A 26,314-nucleotide genomic window follows, 5' to 3' on the forward strand; every position below is an offset into this window, starting at 1 on the left:
TCTTCTTAAATTTGATTTTTCTAATTATAAATATAAGAGTCACATTGTGGAAAATTGGGAAAATACAGAAAAATAATGGTCATAATGGCTGTAATTTACTGAACACTTTCTCTGTGCCCAGCATTATGCTTTACATACATTATCTCATATAATATTCATCACCACCCAGTGAGATGTGTATTATAATTATCTTCGTTTTTACAGTCAAAGGAAAAAGGACTTAAAGCGACTTAGAGACACCAGTAAGGATGGAGCATCTTAATGGCAGAACTGATCAAGTTGAAGAAATAATCAGTAAGCTCAAAAACATTACTAAAAAATACACAGAGGAGAAAAAAGAAAATGAAAAGGAGCGAAGGACACTTTGTTCTTTGGTACAGCATCAAAAGAGCAAATGAAAGAGTTATTGGCCTTCGAGAGGGAGTAAAGAAAGAGAGAGGAACACAAAGGCTATTCAAAGAAATAATAACAGACCACTTTCAAAACATAGAGAAAGACATAAATATCCAGGTACAAGAAGGTCAAAGATCACCAAGAAGATTTAACCCAAGTAAGACTACCTTAAGACATATAATAACCAAAATCTCAAAGGTGAAGGGCAAAGAGAGTGTCTAAAAACAGCAAGAGAAAAGAAGCAAATAACATATAAAGCAGCTCCAATACATCTAGCAGCAGACTTCTCAGTGGAAACCTTAGAGGCCAGAGGGGAGTGGGATGACATATCAAAGTGCTGAAGAAAACACTGTTCACCAAGAATACTGTGTACAACAAAGCTATCCTTTAATAATGAAAGAGAAATACAGACAAATAAAAGCTGAGGACATTTATCACCATCTTACAAAATGGGTCACCTGACCCATCTTACAAGAAATGCTGAAGGGAGTTCTTCCATCTGAAAGAAAAGGATGTTCACATGCAACAAGAAAACTTCTGAAGATACAAAACTCACTGATTAAAGTATATAGACAAATTCAGAATACTCTAATACTGTAACTGTGGTGTGCAAACTGCTTATATCTTTGGTATGCAGACTAGAAGACAAAACTATTTAAAATAATAATAACTATAACAATTTGTTAAGAGATAGGCAATACAAAAATATATAAATTGAGACATCAAAAAGTAAAAATGGAGGGAATCTGGAGTTAAAGTGTAGGGTTTTTTAGAGTTTGTTTGTTTCTTTCTTTTATTCTTTGTGGTCAAAGTTAAGTTGTCCTTGGTTTAAAATAACTCATAACTATAAAAAGTTTTTGTAAGCTTTATGACACAACAGAGAAGGGTAACACAAGATTTCGAACAGAATGTCTGATTCCAAAGGCTTCAAACTTAATCACCTTCCACAAGGCTACCACAACTCCATCTAATTGCATATTTTCTTTCTTTGCCTAATCAATTTATTAGCTTAATCGTTTAAACATTTCACTGTGAATTTGTGCTAGGCACTATACTAGGTGCTGGAGAATACAGGGTTAAGTAAAACAGACCCAGTCTCTGCCATCGCATCTGCATTCTAATGGAAATAGTAGACATTGCACAACTAATTATGAATGTAATGAGCATAACAAAGGAAAAGTGTGGAGTGGTTTGGGAGCTTATAATAAAGGGGCCAAATCTAATCTGGCTTCCCCAAGCCACCTATCTATGCACTTGTTTACACACAATTAAGTCACACTGTTTTTGTAATTTTATATGTTGCCTTGGTCAAATAACTCTATATCCTGAGCACTTACTGAGTAATTAAATACTATTTGTTTCAACTGCCTACATAATATTTAGACATGGGAATGCATTCATTTATTTCACCATTTTATATTATTAGATATTTTACTACTTTCCCATTTTTCTTTACTATAGACGACAACAATACAGTTAACATTATTGTGCATAAATCTCTTTATATATGTTAAATAATTTTTCATGGGGAAAGTATCTCCAAATTTGAAGGTTTTAGATACTTAGAGTATTGTAGAATTTTAAATGTACATTTGCTAAATGGATGAATGTATAAATGAATGGGGAAAAAAAGCAAATTATCACTATTTCAATTTGAAAGAGATTTTTGGCCATTTTGAGGAAGGGAAGTGTATCCCTGTATAGTTCTTGTTATGACTCAAGTCCAAAGTGTCATTATCGACAGCAAAAAATTAAAAAGCGTTGGCACCTTCATCAATTACACTTCTATGTGTAGTTTTGTACAGAATCACATTTCATCATTAGCATAAAACAAGACCCTCTTCTTCAATGCCTAGCACCAAAACTCTGGGTGCCACCCAATCACCAATAGGGAATTCTACTTGTGAATTTCATGTATGCTCTCTACTATCCCCACTAAGGGAGAAGAGCTCTGGAGACCAGCTATGTGACCATGGACACTTTTCTTAACTCCTTAGGTTCTAACTTCCTTATTTAGAAAATTGGAAATAAAATCTCTGGCTTTGTGACTATTAAGAGTATTAAAAGATAAAAGAGGGATGATATACATGTGCTGCACACCAACAGTGTATGAACTGTGTTCATTATATATAATGCCTACCAGTGGTGACTCAAGTAGCATTCAGACTATTTGTTAAGAAAGAAAAAAATGTGAGGAGAAGGGATCAGGGAAAAAGTGGATGATAGCTAAAGAAAATAAGTCGTCTTTCTGAGGTGATAAGAATGTTATGAAATTGACTATGGTGATGGTTCCACATATCTATGAATACACTAAAAACCTAATAATTGTGCAGTTTAAATGAGTAAATTTGATGGTACATGAAATATATCTCAATAAAGCTATTCTGTAAAAGTAAGTTATTAAGCATCAATATAGCCTAGTCAGACAGACTTTGGCCTAAGCAAAACTACGTTTTAATTAATTTGATAAATATTCATTAAGCATCTGCTATGTGTCAGGAACTATACTAGATGGCAAGAAGATAGTGACAGATAAGCCAAACAAATCAATGCCCTAAGGGAGCTAAAAAAGGTCAAAAATATATGAATATATGATAAATATTCAGGCATGATGATAAGTACTATAAAAATAAAGAAAAAGATTAAAAACTATTTTAAGGAAGGTGATTTGGGAAGATAGCTCTTCAGAGCTATCATGTAAACAGAAAACTGAATTAAATAAAAAAGCAGTTGAGGCAAAGGAAGTGGCAAATATACTGGGCCTGGGATTTTAAAATGAGCATGGCTCAATCAAGAAATAAAAATACTGGCCGGGCGCGGTGGCTCACGCCTGTAATCTCAACACTTTGGGAGGCCGAGGCAGGCGTATCACGAGGTCAGGAGCGCGAGACCATCCTGGCCAACATGGTGAAATCCCGTCTCTACTAAAAATGCAAAAAATTAGCCAGTGGTGATGACGGGCGCCTGTAGTCTCAGCTACTCGGGAGGCTGAGGCAGGAGAATGGCGTGAACCCGGGAGGCGGAGTTTGCAGTGAGCCGAGATCGCGCCACTGCACTCCAGCCTGGGCGACAGAGTAAGACTCCATCTCAAAAAAAAAAAAAAAAAAAAAAAAAAAAAAAAAAAAAAACAGAAAAAAAGAAATAATGCTGATGTGACTGGAACATACTGAGTCAATCATCCCCAAGTTTGTGCCTCCACCAGACTGAATACCTGCTTCTTAAATATATTCCCATTATAATCCAAATTATTTGCCTATGGCACAATTTCACCGAAAATAATTTAGAATTACAGTACCAGTTAGGAGAATTTTTGATATAACCAGGATTCCTCATCTTGGAGGTTTTTTTTATTTTATTTTATTATTATTTTTATTCATTTATTTATTTTGAGACGGAGTCTTTGCTTTGTTGCCAGGCTGGAGTGCAGTGGGGCGATCTCGGCTCACTGCAACCTCCGCCTCCTGAGTTGAAGCGATTCTCCTGCCTGAGCCTCCCGAGTAGCTGGGACTACAGGCACGTGCCACCACGCCCAGCTAATTTTTGTATTTTTAGTAGAGACGGGATTTCACCAAGTTGGCCAGGATGGTCTCGATCTCTTGACCTCATGATACGCACATCTTGGAAGTATCTTAGAGCAAAAGGCAGCATAATCTCTAATGATTAATGGTCTTCATTTTTCTATTGGAATAAAGAAATCTCTAAAATCCCTAAACAAAACTCTTCACTGAAGCTTATTATTATGTTCATGAAAAACCTCTTTGCCCAAAGCTAATAAAATTTGCGAACATTTTAGAAAATTTCACTTTTGAATCATCAAAACCTTGTTTCTCTTGTCATTGCCTATAGCCAACAGTACCATTTCTTACTTCTGATAGCCTTCCAACTGTTCCTTTTAATCCTTTTCTAAAGCAAGAAGGATTATCTTTCAGATCCTCTTCCCTTTTCCTTCAATTCCCCTAGTCTTAAACCATCTTTCCCCCAACTGATTTCATCCTAAAAGTCACAATTCCATTAAAGGCAAGATTACTACCAGCCTGAGCAACATAGCAAGACCCTGTCTCTACAAAAAATAAAAATAATTAACTAGGCATGGTAGTGTGCAGTAGTTCCATCTACTTGAGAGAAGAGGCAGGAGGATCATTTGTGCCCAGAAATTGGAGCCTGTAGTGAGCTATGACTGTGCCACTGTGCTCCAGCCTGGGCAACGGAATCAGACCCTGTCTCTAAATAATAACAATAATGTCACCAAAACAGGAATAAATACCTGGAAAGTAGGTTTTAAACTCTACCCTCAGTCTTATTTATAGGCAATCACCACATATTTTCCCAAATCCTCAGAGGAAAAAAACATTTACTGAAGAACTTTAATAATATTGGGAACTCACCATCCCAGCCTCCCTGATCTATATATATAATCTATATATATATATATAAAATATATATAATAACTAATATTCTTCTTAGTATACCCATTCAATATTCAATGCTAAGTCAGACACACACACACACACACACACACACACACACACACACACACACCCCTTACTGGAAATACTTTTAAATGTGAAGTTATTCTTGATGTCTAGCAAAGAGAACAGGGGTGGAGAAAAAGCGCAAAATGTGAGACAGCCCTTACTTAGGATTATACTTGCTGTAAATCCAGCAAAGAATGAATAGATAATAATATAGTCTTGCAAGCAAAGAAAGGGAAAACTCATCGGAGGTTTTAGAAATCACCTTTTCAATAACTTCAGTCAACATTCAGGTAGGTCCACAGGCCAGTGTTTCTGCCGGACTATCATTATTTTGTTTAAATTTTATTTTTTTATTATTTTTATTGATATATAACTGGTAAACATATTTTCAGGGTGCAAGTAATAATTTGATACATTCATATAATGTGTAAAAGTCAAATCAGGACAATTAGGATTTCCATCACCTTAAATATTTATCTTTAATTTAGAAACATTCAAATTATTTTTTCTAGCTATTTTAAAATGTACAATGGGTTATTGTTAACTGTAGTCACCCTACTTATCCATAAATCACTAAGATCACTAGGTCTTAGTTCTTCTATCTAACTTTATATTGCAGCCATTAATCGACCTCTTTTCATAACCCCTTCTCCCACCACTATCCTCATTTTTTATGAATGGTCTTAAGCAAGAAATATAGGACTTGGTGTATAAACAAATATTAAGTGGAAGATAATTCTAACAGACCTTTAGCAGTTGCCCAAACCTATTGAGAGGATCTTAGAGCAAAATAGAATATGGCCCAAAACAGGTTAATGGCTGTGCAAAATAAAGTAAGTGAATGGCTCCACACCATCTTGGATTCTCCCAAACGGTGAGCCCATATGCAGATACAGTCATAGACTTTGGGGACTGTTCATGATTTGTGGTGATTTGAAAAGAGTAATTGTTTATTTGTTTATTTTTTTATATTTTTATAGATTTAGGGACTACAAGCATAGTTTTGCTATGGGGATATATTGTGTAGTGAAGTCTGGGCTTTTAGTTTTACCATTGCCCAAATAGTGTACAATGTACCCATTAGGTAATTCATCATCCCTCACCCCCCCCAACCCTCCCACCATTCTGAATCTCCACTGTCTATCATTCTACTCTTTACGTCCATGTGTACACATTATTTAGCTTCTACTTATAAGTGAGAGCATGTGGCATTCAATATTCTGTTTCTGAGTTATTTTACCTCAGATAATGGCCTCCATTTCCCTCTATGTTGTTGAAAAATACATTATTTTATTTTTTATGGCTAAGTAGTATTCCATGGTGTGTGTGTGTGTGTGTGTGTGTGCGTGCGTGCGCACACACTACATTTTCCTTATCCAGTTATCCATTGGCAGGCACTTAAGTTGATTCTATATCTGGGCTATTGTGAATAGTGCTGTGATAAACATACAAGTACAGGTATCTTTTTGATATAATGATGTCTAGAAAAGAGTAATTGTTTCTAAATAGAAAATGGAACCTTATCAAAACTGTTTAAGTGATCAAGGAACTTCTAGATGCCCTAATGCTCACAAAGAAAGTATCTACTCTAAAAGCAAAAATGCTCTTATATATAAGTGTTCTGGAGGCTAAAGGACACAATCTAGCCCATTGTTATGCCAAGCAAATCATCCTTATAAAGGTACTGACTCGTGATACTCCCCCAAATATGTGGATTTGGGAAGTGTTCAAATAAGCCATCATAGAAGGTCAAAATTCAGCCCCAACATCAAAAAACAAATACTGAAAACTATATAATTTGTATGCTAAGATCCTACATGAAATCAACATCACAGCACGAACAAACTGACCACCATTATAAACCAGCACTGTTAGGGGAATTTAAGAAAAGTCATCAGGATTTCTCGACCACATGTCTTACCTGCCAAAACATAATCCTGGCAAAATTGTAAGGGTGACCCATAAATGGAGAAAAACTTCAGGTGTATTTGACCCTCGAGATGAAATTTTACTTTCTTATTCTCATTATTTATCCTTGTTTTCGGGGTTGTTAAAGCTTTTCCCTGCCAAAGAACACCACCTTCAAAATCATCGCAATGCTGTTTAATTTTGTGTTTCTTACTTGAGGAATCTCTACTACCTTTCCAGTAATAACTGTGCTCATTATACTGGGACAGTCATAAAAGAGCTTTGCAAGCCATTACACTCACTTGAGACATTATCTCTACTTTTCAGGTAAAATAAAAAGGGCCAATGAAATTCTCAAATTAAAGGTAGCCAGACTTTGAGAAACACTTGAACTTTATTAGCCAAGGTCCTGTCCCCAGCCTAAAGAAAATAATACCAACACTCTTTAAAGTTCATCAATCTCTTTTTTTGTAATTTAACAACAAGCCACCATGCATCTACAAATATAACTTACAGTCTTAGACTTTGTCCTAATGCAAGTAAATATGGTCAAAATACAATAAAGAACTCGTGCAGTACACTCAATCTTATCAACAGACATGGGCAGCCCTCCTCAGAGTTCATTTAGAAATCCTTGCACAGTCTAAAACCTAAAAAATTGGCCTGCTGAAAGAGATATCACAGAAAGATATCCTTTGAATGCAATGGAAAGGGATTTATATCAGTTAACAATAAGCAAATCATTAAAATTCCAAGGGGTAGATCTTTAGATTCATGCCTCACTGTTTAAAAGTTACAAATGATCCTCAGAACACAGGTAGACCATTCCAACTATAGATCTCAGGCTGAGAATTCTTAAGAATTGATGATCTTCAGAAGGAGAATGCTAACCTAAGATATTCAGCTCAAGCAAACAGCAACATAACGGAGATAGCAACCACCCAAGATCTTTAGAACTAGACCATCCAGCTGCCCAGAAGCACAGAGTAACATACTATCATTTGTTTAGCACCCTTGCTTTAATGTTTGCCTACTTCTTGCCACTTTGCTGATTTTCACTCATACATTGCTGATAAAAGAGCGCTGCTTTAACCAGGTTGAAGAGATTTCCTTTAACCATACTCATACCCACTTTGTTCTAAATTGAATTATCCAACGCTATTGTAAGATTTTTACAGGCTTTGGCTATATCCCTAAATGATACTGACTCAAGTTGGCCATATACCACCCAACACTTCAGATAAAAATCTAATCATCATTCACCTAAACATCCAGGGAGTCATTCCACTACATTCTTCTAGTACCTGAAATATAACCACAGTATTAACTATAACATCCAGTCATATAAAAATTGAACTTGACTATATAACAGCAAAATATTTCTATAAAAACGATTACAGTGTTGTCAATAGAAATCAGAAACACATTAAGAAGAAGTATCGAGGCTACATTTTCTGTACTAGGTCACTTGCTCTCCTCAGAGATTCTCCAATATCCTTATAGCAGTTATTCAACTCCAGTTAGAGAACTTTTTTTCCCAAAGGAAAGAAGATAACTGGCATATTTCTATTATAATAAACATCTACTCCGCAACAAAATTTGTGTTCCAATGGGTTACTATCTTTCATGTTAACAATAAGTCCTCACTTGTTTAATATAAATAAATTTTATTTGCATATATTGAGTAATTGATAGAGACTTTCAAGTATTCATAATCTTTTTACTTCTGTGCTTCATATTTCATTGAAGTGCATTCCCAAGAATTTCTGCGGCCACTATAGGCTACTCTGGAGAATTGCTCATAGTAATCACTGATTCACTTTTTCTATGCACCATCAATAATTTCTACAATGAAGGTTTTGCAAATCGAAAAAGTAGTCAGAAATTTGTTATTAAACTTAGCCAAAGTTATAAATTATATTCTTCCAGTGCTTAAGGCTTAGCAGGCAGGTCTAAACTCTTCAGCCCAAGTAAAATAAACAATTAAATAGTTTTCATTTTCTATTTGTTAGCCATGGCACTTACCTGTGCCATTTCTAGTATTTCATGTTGAATTTGGATGAACACAATTCTTCAAGTAGAATAATTTATCTCCAAACTGAAGGTCATGGCCACCTGCTTCCTGCAGGTAGACCAAAAGGGACTCTAAGGTATGCTTTTCTTCTGGGTTTAGCATGTGAGGGCCATGGCTTTAAAGCATTCAGGCTCTTATTCTTCATGAGTGTTACAGGTGGCAATTATTGTTTCTCGTGAGTCTTACATAATGCTGCACAGTCACTGTTATGTCAGGTGATCCAACCACTCATCATTTGACAAGAGAAGCAAGAAGGCCAGACCCAAGTCCGACTCCAAACATTTTTTACTGGGATGAATATGTCACCTAGTGAATAAGACAGTGGTGTAGATCTGCAATGAGACTGATTTTGTGGCTGACCTTCTGGCCTAGACAGGGGATTATCTAAAGTCAGAACTCTGAAAATCTGTAAAACAAACCTCATCAGTTATGTAACACTGAGAGCCAGAAAAACTGTCCCATCAATTATTCAACTATGCTTTATTCAGAACCTTATGCCACTTAGATTGGCTCTAAACTTAAAATTTCAACAAATCCAAAGACCTCCCCACTCCTTCTGATATCCTGGCCTAGGAATTCCCAATTCCAACACATAAGTAATAAAAAGCACAAACTCATTTTCTTAAACATGTTATTTAAGATTGTATGTGTGCTACTCTCACTTACTATGTAGTAAGTCAATAAAACTTAGTTTGTCTATAAAGGTTAAGCATCCCTAATCTGAAAATCCAAAATCCAAAATGCTCCGAAATCTGAAGCTTTTTGAGCAGCAACATGACACCACATGTGGAAAATCCTACATGAAAGTACTTAACACAAACTTTGTTTCATACACAAAATTATTAAAAATATTGTATAAATTACCCTCAGGCCACATGTATAAGGTGCATATGAAACATAAATGAATTTTGTGGTTAGACTTTGGTCCTACCCTCAAAATATCTTACTATGTATATGCAATGATTCTAAAAATTGAAAAAATCTGGAATCCAAAACCCTTCTTGTCCCAAGTATTTCGAATAAGGGATACTCAACCTGTATTATAATAGGTATTTTTATTTGAGAATAAAAATGTACCACAAATAGGCAACTAGTAGACCAGTGGAGGATTTGTTGACATAGTGTAGAATCATTTCTTCAAAGATAAAAGGAAAGAAGGTAGATTGTACAGCCCAGACACACTGCCACATCATTTCTGTGATTAGCCTCAAGAAGATTGGTACATGCCCCGTGCCAGATCAGCCTTCCCCTTTACTGCTCTGATACAGTATTGACTCATCTGGCCTAAACTTAGCTAGTATGGAATCAAATCAAATTGTAGTTATATAGACATGTGGATCAAAGTAGACGGGATAAAGAACAGGTCTATAGTCAGCCTTGATATTCTAAGAAAACTACCTGGTTCAAAATAATAGGAGACAAGTAAATGAGTGACATACATATTTTTATTTAGATGCAATAGCAAAATCACTGACTTGACAAAGTGATTGGAGAGCTTATCTCATAGGTTAAATAAGTGAGTTAACCCAAAAACTATGTGATGTAGATTAGTAATAAGTAATCAGCACATAAGTTAATTTTTTCAAAATAGCCTAAAAAATAATCTCTATTATTTACATTACAAGGAAGGCAACATAAATAAATGAAGAAATTAAAGACTATTCAATAAGTAGTACCAAGACAACCAATTTAAAGCCTAATGAAGTTAGATCTTTATCTACTACCATATGCCAAAGGAAATTCTTGGTGGATTAAAAAGGTCAAATGTAGCCAGGCGCAGTGGCTCATGCCTGTAATCCCAGCACTTTGGGAAGCCGAGACGGGCGGATCACGAGGTCAGGAGAGCGAGACCATCCTGGCTAACACGGTGAAACCCCGTCTCTACTAAAAATACAAAAAATTAGCCGGGCACGGTGGCGGGCGCCTGTAGTCCCAGCTACTCGGGAGGCTGAGGCAGGAGAATGGCGTGAACCCGGGAGGTGGAGCTTGCAGTGAGCTGAGGTCGCGCCACTGCACTCCAGCCTGGGCGACAGAGCGAGACTCCGTCTCAAAAAAAAAAAAAGTCAAATGCAAAATAAGAAATTATTTTCAATTGTAAAACATAAAATTTAAAATCTATCTGAATTGATTTTTAAAAGAACATTAAAGCATTAAGAAAAGGAAGAAACCACAATGTTAATGAACAATAGATAGTATTAACCACAGACACATTTTTAGACTTTTAACATCGCAAATTGTAACAAACCAAAATAAGAGGCAAACAACGAACTAAGAAAATACATATGAATATGTATAACCTTGGAACACAAAAGTTTATACAACTTAATATGAAACTGAAACTCCAATACAGTTATGAACATAGAATATAGACAAATAATTCACACAAAATAAAAAATTTAAAAGGAATAAAAATGACCTAATAATTAAATGAAAGTATATCATTATTCCTAGTCATCATGGAAATGCAAGCTAATTATAAAGTTAGCATCCTCTGAAAAGCATTTTAACTGATAATACTCAAGACTGTGGTGAAACAACACTAATATTTATTACTGGTGGGAGTGTTACCAAACATTTATGGAAATATTCTACAGTGCTACAGAAAGCTTTTAACTCAACTCCTTTTGTATAAATCTACTCCCAAGGAATATTTTTAAAGCCAATATATAACAATCTTTAGCACAGCATCATTTAAGAGAGCAAAGACTTGAAAACAATGTTAGTAACAGTCATAGGAGAATAGACACATTAGTTATAGAAGATTGAACACCTGTCCTTTGTGTATGCCCAACATTTTTTTAGCACTTTCCTAAATTTTGGCAATTTTTTACATTAGGAATTCTACCTCCTAATGTAGAAATAGGAAAACTAACATTCTTAAACTCTCTGTAACTAAGATGTAGACATGTGACTTCACACTCAGGAAGACTTGAAATAGAAAAATGTGTAACAAGAGTAGGTTGCAGTATATAGGGAAATCAATCTTGCAGGAAGCTCAGTGACAGAGATACTTAATTCTTCAGCAGTGGCAGTGATGGGATATACAGAAGCAAAAGAAGTGGCTTTGAATAAAAAGGTTTAATACAGTTAGGCTTCTCTGAACATCAGATTTCAGATAATCTGATTAAAAACTAGCTGAAAAGAAACCTGAATTGTTTTGAAATCATTATAACCACTTAGCATAAATACAAAAAATGGCCCATTCACTTCTTTTTAATTTCCTAGAATTTTCGTAACTCTTACTCACTCAGATATATTGCTCCCTATATATATTTTGCACCCATTAATGCACTATTGATGGATACAAAAACTGGAATATTTCATGAAACACTTTTACCAGAGGACATCTAGCCAGCTGAAGAACTTTGACTTAATGTCAGTAATGGGAGAGAGAGGAAGGAAGTCAAATGTTTGAGCACCTACTAATTGGAATTAATAAGCATTGGGCCTATTACCTACATTTTCTCATTGAAGTCTCACAATCACCCAAACAAGTGGTTACTAATATCTCCATTTAACAAATAAGAAAGCTGAGGGAGGCTAAATAATCCACGAACACTCACTTTCCTAGTGGAAACGATTTTCTTATTTTATCTTTACAACAACAATTGTACCCATTTTGTAGATGAAAAAGTGGAACCCAAATCACAAAGGTAGGATCTGGTATAGTCAGGATTTCATTCCTGGTTTGGCCGATTCCAAGAAGGGACTTTTAACATTAGTGCTACCTTGTCATCACTTAGTACAATGATACATACATATGAAGTATCAATTCCTGGTAGTTTTTATTACTATTAAGATTTAAACTAATATCTGTCTGGCTGTAAAGTCAACATGTTAGACTCTACCATACTGCTTCCCAAATTTTACTGAGGTTGGTGTATATATATGAATATACTCAGAAATAAAAAACATTCAGTGGATTTGATGCCCCTTGGGTATTGGCATAGCTTCAGTTCTAGATTGAAGTCATATTTATTCAAGATTACACTGAAATTACACAGGAATGGCAAAATGATAACTTGAAAAGGATCTACTCTGAACTACTCTTCACCCTCCATGCTAAGTGAAATGCAAATGATTTGTAGCTGATAATTTATTATTAATCTACCTTACCAATATTTTATAAATATGTATTAAATAATCCTAAGTCAATAGTTTGCTATAAATAAAAGGATGATTGATATTCAGCAAAGCCACACAATCGATTTTTGATCTCCTGCCTCAAACACAATGTTACAGTTAGGCTTCTCCAAACATCAAATTTCACATAATCTGATTATGTGACAAATTGATCTGAACTGACATTCAATTTCAGTTTTATGAAGTTCCACAATGAGGCACGCAGGATAGACACCTGATTGAATAGCCCACACTTCAGTCTACTGAAAGCCAGGCATGCCTGGAAATGTCCTAAAAAAAGCCTCCATTGACACCACTTGAGAGGCAGTGAAGCATGATGGTGATGAACTTGGAGCTAGACTACTTGAGTTCAAATCTCAGTTTTGTAACATTTATTAGCTGAGTGACCTTGGACAAGTTACATAACCTCTCATCTTTAAGATGGGGTAATAATACCTTCTGCACAGGTCTATGAGGCTTGAAGAGCTAAAATTTCTTTATTATTATTATTATTATTATTATTATTATTATTATTATTATTATTTTGAGACAGCGTTTCGCTCTTGCCCAGGCTGGAGTGCAATGGCATGCCCTCGGCTCACCACAACCTCTGCCTCCCAGGTTCAAGCCTCCTGCCTCAGCCTCCTGAGTAGCTGGGATTACAGGCATGCACCACCATGCCCGGCTAACTTTTTTGTATTTTTAGTAGAGATAGGGTTTCTCTGTGTTGGTCAGGCTGGTCTCAAACTCCTGACCTCAGGTGTTCTGCCTGCCTCGGCCTCCCAAAGTGCTGGGATTACAGGGTGAGCCACTGCACCCAGTCTTGAAGAGCTAAAATTTCTAAAGCACTCAGAAAAGAGGCTTGTAGAAAACACTATGCAAATATTACATAATACAGCTATCATTTGCCATCAAAGGACTTTGGGAGAGTGGAATTTGTACTGTTGCACATACACACATGTATTATTATTTAAGAATGTTATTAAGTTAGAATGTGTGTTAGAATGTTTATTTTAATTGCTATGAACCTTGATGCACAGAAATATTAATTTTTACAGCTGCTGGGAGTGGCAATTGCTGGCAAGCAGATTAGAGCAGTGGAGAAAGTACAAGCAAACATGGGTTTGAATTTCCATTCTACTGAAAAATTTTATGTGGCCTCATGCAAATTATTTAACCTCCCTAAGTCTCAATTTTCCCATATTTAAAACATGGATGATAATACTTTAGGTTTCAAGTAACGAGTATTAGAGAAAATGTACTCAAACCAATTAACCTAACACAAAGTGTGCATTCAATAAATGTTGATTTTCTTCATAATGAATTCATTGATTAAACATCTCTTCAGTGTTTTTGATATGCCAGATGCTGGTAATAGAAAAATAAACAAAACTGTATTCTGCCCTAAGAAGTTTACAGTGTATAGAGAAAGAAAGCTGGTCTAGTATGCACTATGATAGAGGTAAGAGCATGATGTTATGGGATCACAGTTTGAAAGCACCAAAACTAGCCATGGATTCACTTATTTTATCTCATTGTATCCTCATATTACCCACTATATAGATGAGTAACCAAGACTTAAAGGTGAACTAGCTTGTTCAAGGTGACAAACCTTTGAAATAAAAAAGCACGACTTGAAATCCTGGTCTTCTAATTTCAGGTTCAAGTCTTTTTCCACTGTGCCAAACTACCTGCAACTTTGCTATATCCCTTGCTTTGGGTAGAAAAATCAACGTTACATCTCATGGTTAGAATAGGATAAATGGGTAGGAAATAGTGAAGAAGTAAAAGAACTTGCTAAAATCACTGCAAAAGCTTCACAGCTGGTAGCAATCATGTTACACATCTCTAGACTGTGAATTTCTTGGGGACCAAAAAAAATGCCTAGTTTATATTGTATCCTTAATGTGTATTACAGAGCCTGGCACAATAATTCATCTACTTACACCCTGTCATATTTCTGGATGGGATTTCATACTTACAAGGTACCAGAATGTGACAAAGTAAAATAACTTAAAAGTAGAGTGAAAAAGGAAAAAGAAACAAAGCTGGGGATAGCATTTCAAAAAAAACCCGACCACAACATGCTGGTGAGCCACATTTTGCTCTAGGCTATCCAAAATTAAATAAGGAAATCTTATATAATTCAAGATTTCCAGGAAATTTATAGCTATTTTAGTACTAAGCTCAGATAAAAATTTCTTTGGCAAAGGGAAGGGTGGAAATTGTCTTTTAAAAATACTCTTTGTGTTATAGAGATTTACATGGTAAACATCTTACAACAGATAACAAATTGTAAGGTGTTTGTTTACAGAGTTCGCCAACCTAGGCTGATGGCAAAACTCTCAAGTATACTTCAATAAAAGCAATTCTTCAGGGAATTAATATTGTGCCACCTAGTTACATAGTTCTCTGTTAAACCAATATGATGTAGAGATAGATTTTATGATATCTGGATGTAATACAGTTTCTCAGGACTGAATTTGTTATGCATGTCCCACAGTAGGTCTTCAAAAAATATTGGATGGCTGGATGGGTGGATGGATGAATGACAAATACCAAACTTAGGTTAATGTGAAATTGTAATTCAGAAGTGTCTCTGCTTGAGACCATTTTTCCTAAACTTGAAATGCCAGAAATTTCTGCTTAAGAAGAGCTCTCTCTACTCTCAAATTTCTGGACTTTTCAGTATCCCCATGGCCTTCACACAACAGACTCTGCCATTCTCTTGCGGCTGTCTTGCCTGCAACTTTTTCTCTTATTTCTGTGTATGTGTTTGTGTGTGTGTGTGTGCATGTTGTATATTATATTATTTATATATTTTAGATTGCCTGATATTTCTTATGTTTGAATTTCTTTTCAGATCCTTTTAGCTTCTTGTCTTAGACTGCTCAGGCTGCTATAACAAAACATCATAGACCAGCCAGCTTATAAATATAAATTTATTTCCCCTAGTCCTGGAATCTGGAGTCCAAGGTCAAGGCACTCTTACATTTGGTGTCTAGTGGGGGCCCGCTTCCTCAAAGACAGCTGTCTTCTCCCTGTAACCTCACATGGGAAGGGGTGAGGGAATCTCTCTCTCTGGGGTATCTTGTATAAGGGCACTAATGGCCTAACCCTCCAAAGGTTCCATCTCCTAATACCGCCACCTTGGAGTCAGGATTTCAACATATGGATTTAGGGAGGACAGAAATCTCAGTCCATTGCATTTTTCTAATGATGTTACTTCTCTATGGAAGGCTTTTCTGACCTCAAACACCTTGGCAAGATATTCCGGCTTATGCTTCATTTGAATCATGTGCTCATCTTTAAAGGGCACTCATTTAGCATTCAGTTTTGTAAGTGTTGTTTATTGGTCTCCCCAGGCAAGGTTATCTTGCTCACTACTGTATTCAGGCACATAGCAAGTGCCTGAAACATAAATGATAATAAATGACAAATGAATGTCCCTTATTTTTCTTGCCTTATTCTAACTTAATTACTTTAGACATCACTTTATCTATTTTAAACTTTTTATTCCAACTTTAACTTTGTGTTTATTTTTTAAGTCATTTTATAATTTAAATGTTTATTTTAGCATTCCTAATCCTCATTTAGGCTCTTCAAATTCATCAAATTTGTTTCTACACTCAGGCCTTTGTTCCAGCTGTTTCCACTGCCTGGAAACCCTTCCTTTGATTTTATATGACTGATTGTGTCTTGTCATTTAGATCTTGGCTTAACCTCTTATTTATAGTAGCACGTTTATTAGTTGGTTAGAATGTTTGTTGTTTTTGTTGTTTTTGCAACTCTTACTATGTTTCCCATTATGCATTTATTTTCTTTATTGTTTAATGTCTGCTCTTCATACTGGACTATGAGTCCCCTACAGACAGGAAACATCTTTTCGTTCACTAATCACTGCCCAGAAGAGAGCTGGGCATGAAGTTAACATTTAATAAATATTGTTAAAAAATTGAATTTGTAATCTCCTTGACTGCTTTGTTTTCTACCCCCTGCAGTTTTATCTTTTACATATTTGTTCTTATGTTTCGTTTACTTTTGACAAAAACTTTAAAACTTTTTTAACCTTTGAATTAGAGTGAGCTTTTATGTCTTACTGCTTTCATTTTGCTACCATATCAGCCATTCGTTTTTTTCATTGATTCATTTCATTAAATTCACATGGTCAATTTTCTTGCCTTTTCATTTTTTTTCTCAGAGAATCTTCCTGTAGCTCCTGCTTAATATAAATGGGAACATAATGACCTTCCTTTTGCCTGAGCTACAGTTGATCAAACAAGTGTGGTGGCTGGCTCAAAACTAGCCAATCCATAAACTAGCCAGCAAACTATAATACTCTCCCCATCTTGAGAATCTTAACAGACTCTATAGCTGGTCAAATGGCAGAAGACCATGTAGACTCAGCATTGACAGCCATTTTCTGCCTTGCACATGCTGGTTCCTAAGAAATGTGAGCTCCTCTTAAGAAACAAGCACGGAGACCAGGCATGGTGGCTCATGCCTGTAATCCCAACATTTTGGGAAGCCGAGGCAGGCAGATAATTTGAAGTCAGGAGTTTGAGACCAGCCCTGCCAACATGATGAAACCCCATCTCTACTAAAAAATACAAAAATTAGCCGGGTATGGTGGTAGGCACCTGTAATTCCAGCTACTCAGGATGCTAAGGCAGGAGAATCACTTTAACCCAAGAGGTGAAGGTTGCAATGAGCTGAGATTGCACCACTGCACTCCAGCCAGGATGACAGAGTGAAACTCTGTCTTGAAAAGGAAAGAAGAGAGGAGAGGAGAGGAGAGGAGAGGAGAGGAGAGGAGAGGAGAGGAGAGGAGAGAAGAGAAGAGAAGAGAAAAGAAAGAACAGAGAAAAAAAAAGACAGAAAAAAAAGGAAAAAAAGAAAAACAGGAGCAGGACAGACATACAAAAAGAAGTAGAGATTAGAAAGCGGGGAGCTCCCAATCTGCCTTTCCACAGTTGACTTCTGTGAGGTTTCCCTGAATCCTTTCAATAGCTTCTGTTTTCTTGATCTACTTTGAGTAGGCTTGGGTTTCATGCATCCCAAACTGAGACAGTCACCTTGTTAGAGAACAGAGGGGGCTGTGAAGGAAGCCCTGGCCCAAACCGGTGAGGACAGGCTCATCCCTGTCTTTGACTGCCCCAAAACAGTTCCTTCCACCTACCACCTCTCTCTCCCAGTGGATTCTCTCCATTTCCCTCAGCATTGCCATTCGAAACATCACCCCCAGTTATTCAGGAAACTCTGAGATCATAGCCCCTGTTGATGTGTAAACATCTTAAGGAGAATATGAAATAGAAGCCTGAGCTAACATGTACATTAAAGTTTTTATTAATAATTAATTGAAGGTTAGGAGAAAGTGAGAAGCTATACTCCCACTTTATTCAGTTTATTGGAAAGAAAAGTTTGTTCAGAAAATATATTAGGCAGAATCTTTATCCCTCTAACAAGAAGAGCTGAAAGACACAGCAAGTCGTCTCCCAGGCACCAAAGAAGTAATGAATTTCAAAAGTCCATGAATGTTTTTCTGTTCAAAGACATATCTTCTGAAGATTTTTAATTTTTTGGATTTCTTCCCTCAGCACCAACATTTTCTATCATAGTGAAAAATTTTTTTCAGTCATGCTTATTTAAAATCCATTTCTCCCTGTCACAATATTTTCTATGGGCTTCCTCATTTAAAAAGAGGAGGAAGAAGAATAAGAGGAGAAGGAGGAGGAGGAAGAGAGGGAGAAAAGGGAGGAGGAGAAGAAGAAGACAATGACCAAGGGAAGGTTTCAGGAGAGTTACCACATCCTTCCCTGGTATATAATACAATTCTTCCAAATGTAAACTCCAGAACAGCAAAGAACTTGTCTAATTGCATCACCAGCACCTGGAAGAGCATATACATAGCACATCATAGGCTCTCAATACATTTTCACAGTTATCGAATTCAGATTACTATTAACAATGCTAATAAAACAGTTTTCTGATCACCAAAGCATAAAAGTACCAAGGAAGCTTTTCAAGGTTTGCAACCAGAGAGATCACATAGCTGTTTTCTTAGCTGTTGTAAACAGTAGCAATAAACATGGCTACACAGTTTGTGAACCACAGCAACCTTTTCATTTATGTTTATATGAAAGTATCTTGAATTATGCATTGAATTTTTGCCATTGTTTTGGAATTTTTAGTTGTGTTTCTTAGCATTTGAATTTACTATAAAATTTAAATTTTGTGTATTCTCTAAGAAATTTGTGTTCTGAAATATGAAAGAAATGAAACAGTAGAGTCCACCAGGACACACCATCTTAAAGTAGAAAGAAAAAAATGTATAAGCTGATTCTGTGTGATAAAATCATAAGCCCAAAGAATTACAAAATCAGAAGACTGGAGGTCAAGACATCTATTTTAGTCTTCTAGCTTCTAGAGTAAGAGAAAGGATCTACAGATTTGATGATATGAAGATTGAAAATCTCTTAAATGTCAATGGAAAATTTTAAAAATATTAAAAGGTAAAATAAAATTGTGGGGAATATTTGCAAGAAATGTTAGTGAGATAACTTTATTATATCTAAGGTCCTTATAAAGCAAAATAAACACAAAGACTATAACAGATTGAATAATTAGAGAACACATATTAATCAAGTTACAAAAAAAGTAAAAGCAATTAATAAATGAATATATAAAATTTTAATAACTCCAATTATAGCAATGTAGTAATTCATTCTTTGTAGCAATAATGAAGTAATATCTTTCATATCACACGTCTTAATGATTTTACACATTGCTAACTGGTGAGTAATAAAACAGTAACTCTTCAGTACAGACGGTAGTATTATATACTGCTTCCAACCTTTGGGAAACTGGAAATCAAGAGCTTAAAAATAATTTTATTGACATTCATTAATCATATGTCTAGGAATTCAAATATAAAAAACGTCAAATCCAAGCAGAAGTTAATCACAGAATTACTTATACTGATTTAAAAAATGGATATAAAGAACTTAATTTCTCAGCCCTGGCAAAACAGTGAAGCAAACTCTGATATAAATTTAATGAAGTATTATACAATCATTAAAAAGTTTGGTTTTAAACACTGTTCAAAGTGCACATCAAACATTAGCTGAACAAAGCTAGATATAAAATATCATGTGGATGTGGATGTCTATTACAATGATCTACAATAAATATACATAAAACTTTTCTGGGATGAAATACACCAAATAATAATAACAAATACAAGGACAAAAACAAGCTAAGTGCATAGAGATCCATTCCATTCAAATTAACAAAAGTCTATATCCAAAGAGCCAGGAAAATATTAGCCTCTACATACAAATAAGCCACGTAAACAAATCTATCTTTAAACATTTAAATATTCAAAATATAATGAAATGATGGCTCAGTACTACCACAGGCCACAGAAACTTTCTGTGGTAAAAATAAAGAATGGGAGGGTCCTATGAAGAAGTTGATTTATGCTTAAAAAAAAGTGTAACATACGTTGTCTTTTCAAAAGTTTTTACAAATGATATTTTATTACAAATAACTTAAGCTCTGGCACAGTAAACCCACCCACATTTTAGAAAACCCCAGTGTCTTGTAATAAAGCTAAATCCATCTTTCTACAATCTCTTACCTTTTATTATAGGCCATCAGTAAAGATGAAGTTATAATCTTTTATAAAGCTATTAATGCTATATAAATATATAGTATCATATTATAGTAGAATTTTTTATATTATATTACCAAATCTGATTATAGACACTTTTGCCTTCTAAAAGTTTGAATGAAGTGCATAAATTATATTCATGAGAAAAAGAAAATCTCCACTCTGAGTCCTTCCACTTACTGTGAAGAAGAAAATGAGGCCAGGCGCGGTGGCTCACGCTTGTAATCCCAGCACTTTGGGAGGCCGAGGCAGGTGGATCACGAGGTCAGGAGATCAAAACTACGGTGAAACCCCGTCTCTACTAAAAATACAAAAAAATTAGCCAGGCGTGGTGGCAGGCGCCTGTAGTCCCAGCTACTCTGACAGACTGACGCAGGAGAATGGCGTGAACCCGGGAGGCGGAGCTTGCAGTGAGCCGAGATTGCGCCACTGCACTCCAGCCTGGGCGACAGAGCGAGACTCCGTCTCAAAAAAAAAAAAAAAAAAAAGAAAATGAAACAAAAAATTTCCAAGATTTTACCACTTCTACATTGTTAGAGAATATGACCCAGGGTAGACAGTACTTTTTTAGAAGAGTACTTAAATTAGTTATTGGTTTTGGAAAACATTGTTGGAAGTAAACAAGGAAATAAAAATTAAATTGTTCTGAATGTATATTATAAGAAATTATTATGTGATTGTGTCTTGAAGAAGCAAAGAAAGGAATCAGCCTGGCAGAATGTTCGAAGATATTGAGGAATGTGGCCAATTCTCTGTGGTGGGATGGTAGAAAACCTTTTTTAAAAAGAGCTGTCTAATCTTGAATTGTATAGTATGTTCAATGTCTGCAATGTAAAAACCCTTCTGTAAATAAAGCCTACTTCGATGTAAAGGCTTTGTGAGTGGTTTGAGGAAAAAATAAGGAAAAGATGGCTGTATTCCTCATCCGAGTTGATGGTAACAACTGGTAAATAAAAAGACACAATAATGTGGAATATTTGCAGAGCTGTGAGCTCTGGGAAGGCAGAGGGCATCTGTCATATTCATCAGTGCCTAGAAATTGAGCCCATAACTGAGCAGATCTCTTAATAAACCTGTGCCGAAAGAATTAACAAATTCTGCCATCAACCTACAAACACCAAACACAGGAGTGTAAGAACACAGGGAAGAAAGTGCTAAATGCTTCCCAAAAATGTGGGAGAAATATTTCTCAAGAAGTTTAATTGAATGAGGTGTAATTTGTGCAAAATTTTGAGTTCCAGAAAAAAAGTAGGATGAATGAATTCTAGCCAGTGGGGACAGTATGTACAGGAGCACAGAGGCATGAAATGAACTGGTGTGTCTGGGGATCTGAAGATTGTTTGGTGTGGCTCAATCTCAGGGTATATGTGAAGGAGTGCCAAAAGAGAAACTGAAAGGCAAGCAGAGGACAAATCCTACAGGCTTTGTGTGATATGTCGTGCTATAGGGTTTCAACATTTTCCTATAGGAAGATGACTCTGTATATATTTTTTTAATAGGATTATTATCTTTTGTTCAGGATGCCACACTCTGATAAATACAAATTACTAAAATAACCTGTGTGGTAATTTGGGTTGGGATACACTTTTTTTTCCATGCTAATCGAGAAAAGCAGCAGTTTTCACCATCCTACGCATGTCCATTTAGGTGTCCAGAGGTATGGGGGCGTTCCAGCTTACACAACTTCAGAACATTGAGACTAAGAGACATCCCTGCCTGTAATTGCTGTACCAACAGAGATCAGATGATCCATGAGATAAGACTGCATTTCTTTCTGTATATAAATTGATACATATACCATCATAATTGAAATCCTAATGCATATGGGAGAAAAAAACTAATTAGGATCATCAGAATGTAGCACTGAAATATAAGGAGAGCAGGGAAAGAACCTCCAGGTCTTTTGATTATCATATGCCTAAAATCTGCATATTCATGCTCATCTGGATAGCTACCATGAGCTATGTGGTCCTTATGCTCCATCTGCAATTGCCATCTTTCTTCCCCAACCTCTTGATTTTCCCACTAAATAATTATTTAAAAAAAAAAAAAAAAAAAAAAAAGCAAGGAATGGCAATGGAAGGAAAGAAAAATTTTGTTACTGTATTTTGCAGCCTGAAGCAAAATTGACAGCTCAAGCTTTCTTACTCTCACAGATGCTACTAACTAATCCTGATATTAGTGACATTCTAAGATATTTATACAAAACTGTGACAATGAGGAAGATCTGGGAGGCAGGTCACGGCGACCTAGTAAAGAGGACAGGGAGAGAGGACAACTGACAGGAAGTCCTAGCATAGGATCTTGATCTGGGATCCACAGACCACCAACAGGATTATAAAGAGATTTCTGGGATCCATGAAGTTGGATAGGAAAACATATCTGATCTAATTTTTACTTGTCTCTAACTGAAATTTAGCATTTCCTTAAACTATAAATGTAAGTAACATACTACTATGTGCAATGCATTTCACTTTATCAGCAAGAGAAATGATAGATATTTTAATATGGCACTATAGTTATTGCAAATGTCTTGGAATATAACTTATACTAATCAATAATTCAAAGTTATAGTAGTATTTAGATGTAATCACTATCTCCATGTATACAGATATTGACCCAACTGGTCATTGCTTTCCAGTATATTCTGTCTAAAATTGCTTATTGCTTAATACATGGAAAAGTATGAGTTATGTTAATGCTTTGATTATTTTAGTATACTTGTTATCTTCTGAAATTTTACATATTTTATTTTATGCATTTAAAAGCATTCTGAGAAGTGGTCTGTAAGCTTCATTAGACTTCCAAAAGGTCCATAAAACAAAAATTTATTCCCTTCGTCTAAATAGTATCATCTTCTGGAAATTAGGAGGCATCAGTTCTTATCCTCTTTCCTTTAGTATTCAACTTGATGTCATTAAAAGGTGGAGTCTAGCAAAGGGGAGAAGTTTGGTGGCAACCACTACTTAGAACAAAAGCAGTAGGACTTCTAGCTCTCATGTCAGAAAGAAGTCAGGTCTGGAAGCCAAACTCTCTGAGATCTTGTCAACATTCTAAAAGCTTGTACCTTTGCTTATATAATTGCTTAAAATGATTTGCCTTCTGTAGTAACCAGCAAGCCCCTAAAGCCTGCAGGACCTGTAGATCTTCCTTTAGAAGTAAATAGGAAGGATAGTACTAAAACAAGACCCAAGCAACAGAGTAGAGGGTGGAGAATATGGAAGTAGAGATAAGCACACTGGCAACCTTGGGCTTGTCATGGGAAAGGAAGAGGGCACACACCAACAACCATTCTGTGATTAGAGAAAGGGATGCTTAAGGCTAGGGACTACTTGTTCCTCTCTCAACCTTTCTCCAGAAATTTTAAGGACATATAAAATATTCAGAGGACCTACTGTATATAATTGTTAGGAATATTTCCTTATTCTGATGCCAGCATGTGTTAAAGACTCCTGCATAAGATAACCACTGTGGTCTACTTCTTATTGTGGAGTATGGCCATTGATTTTAGAGGTCCACAGCCCCTGCATCACCCCCACCTCCACATTACTCACTTCCCACTAAGTCCTATAAAGGATACAAAGCATTTCCACTCTGGTATAAAATGTCAATTCCCCAGAAGATTAGTAGAAACTTAGTAAGTCACATTCTCAAGAATACTGGGTTTTTGGAAAGAAAGGAATAAGGGAAGAAGGCAGCATTTCTTTAGTGCCAGGCATGTAATGGATGTTTATTTTATTTAATCCTAAGGCAATAATTTAAAGTAAATATTACTATCCTAATTTCCCCTCAAACTAAAACTCAGAGGTATTAATTAATTTACTCAAATTATAAAATAGTCAAGGCTACTTGACTGCAAACCTAATATCCTATATCTACTACACTGCGCTATGCAGAATCATAAACAAGAGCTCAAACTACAGAACCAGATCCAAGCTTCTTCAGCTTTATTGCATCATGATTTTGATCAGATCTTTTTATCTCTCTGGGTGTCAATTTCTTCATCTGTAAAACTTGGGTAACAATATTTACTTCACTTAGCACCATTCACTTGACACATAATAAGCCGACAATAACGGTTAGTTATTTTCATCACAACACAAGAGAATAAACAAAACTCAGTAAGGGTGGGCAGCAGAAACCAAAGACAGCAAGGCACTACCAAGTGTCTCATAGCATTTGCAAAACACTTTGACCCACTCAGTTTCAACTCAGGAAACATTTATTTCACATCCAATATACACAAGGGACTTTGAAAAATATAAAAATGACTTGGAATCAGATTCTAATTTTAAATATTTATCCTCAAGAAATTTTTGAGATGTTATCTTGGGCTAGATGGAAGAGAACTAAATTAAATATAAAGCAGAAGCAGATCCTCTATCATACGGTATTGTAAATTTGGCTTGACATACCTGTCTCCATTCAGACTGTGAGTCCCTTAAAAGCAGAAACTCTTAATCCGCATTGTCTTCCCAGTGCCTGTCTCAGTGCCCTGAATACAGAAGGTGCTTAATAAGTGTTTCAGAAAGAAAGGAGGGAAAGAGGGAAGCGAGGAAGAAGAGTGAGTGGAGGAGAAATATGGAAGAGCAGGAGTAGATAAGAAAGGAGATGGTCTACAAAGGAGGACAAAATTAACTGGGTAAAAACACTGTGGCATTTAAGGTAGCAGTTACCTTGAGGGATGGATTGGGACTTGGGCTTTATTCATTGTGCCTGATATGTAGTACCAGTCAATGAGTGTTTGTGACTGAATAAGTGAATGAATAAATAGCACAGGGGTAGGGATGAATCTTAAGAAGCAACGGTAGGGTTACTATGGGCATGCCATTTATCTTTCCTATTCTCAGACTGCTCACCAGACAAAATAAAGGATGAAACTGTGCCTTTTAAGGTCTCTTATTAACATTTCCATTCCCAAACTAATTTTGTCAGTTTATCTTTCGAAAAATATAAAACAGAGAAACTTTATAGTCTGCTAGATGATGGCTAACCTTCATTTTATAATCCTATGCTACCCTCTTTCTCCACATAGATAATTTGCAACACTGAGGCCATAAGAGTTATAGGCTCCACAACTTTTTACAATGTCTGAGACTCATTAAACATGTTAAACCAGAGAAAAGTATCTAATGCCTTTTAAATGATGCACTTTTATGTCCCAGGGAACTAGAAAAACCTATACAGTAAAAATCAAGAGGCTGACATGAACAAACTTCTTTGATATCTCTTCTGAACTAGCAGCTCAAATGTTCTGCCTCATTAAGTAAAACTACTTTCCTCTCCCTGTACTTTTGAAGAGACAGGACATAATACCTTTGAACTGAAAGACATTGAGAGATCACTCTCTCCCCTACAAATGTTGAGCTGTTGGATCACAGTCTGAAACAAATATGGTGAGCAGAGGGAGAAGAAAATATAAGATAGGAAGTTATTTAAACACAGCCCTGGCAGAACATCAAGCTAATCTAACAAATGTTAAATTTCCCTGGGAGAAAAAAAAGGAAAAAGATAGGTAGGCATTGAGGCAGGGAAGAAGAAAAGAATGAAATAATAAGGTAGGCAATAACTTGCAATTTTTGAAAAGGAGATATTTACATTTATTGAGATGCATTTTGTGTGAAACACTGTGCCAGGCATTGTGGATACTGAGATGAATGGGTCACAGCC

This window comes from Symphalangus syndactylus, chromosome 6 (assembly GCF_028878055.3).
Source record: "Symphalangus syndactylus isolate Jambi chromosome 6, NHGRI_mSymSyn1-v2.1_pri, whole genome shotgun sequence".
Lineage (NCBI taxonomy): Eukaryota > Metazoa > Chordata > Mammalia > Primates > Hylobatidae > Symphalangus > Symphalangus syndactylus.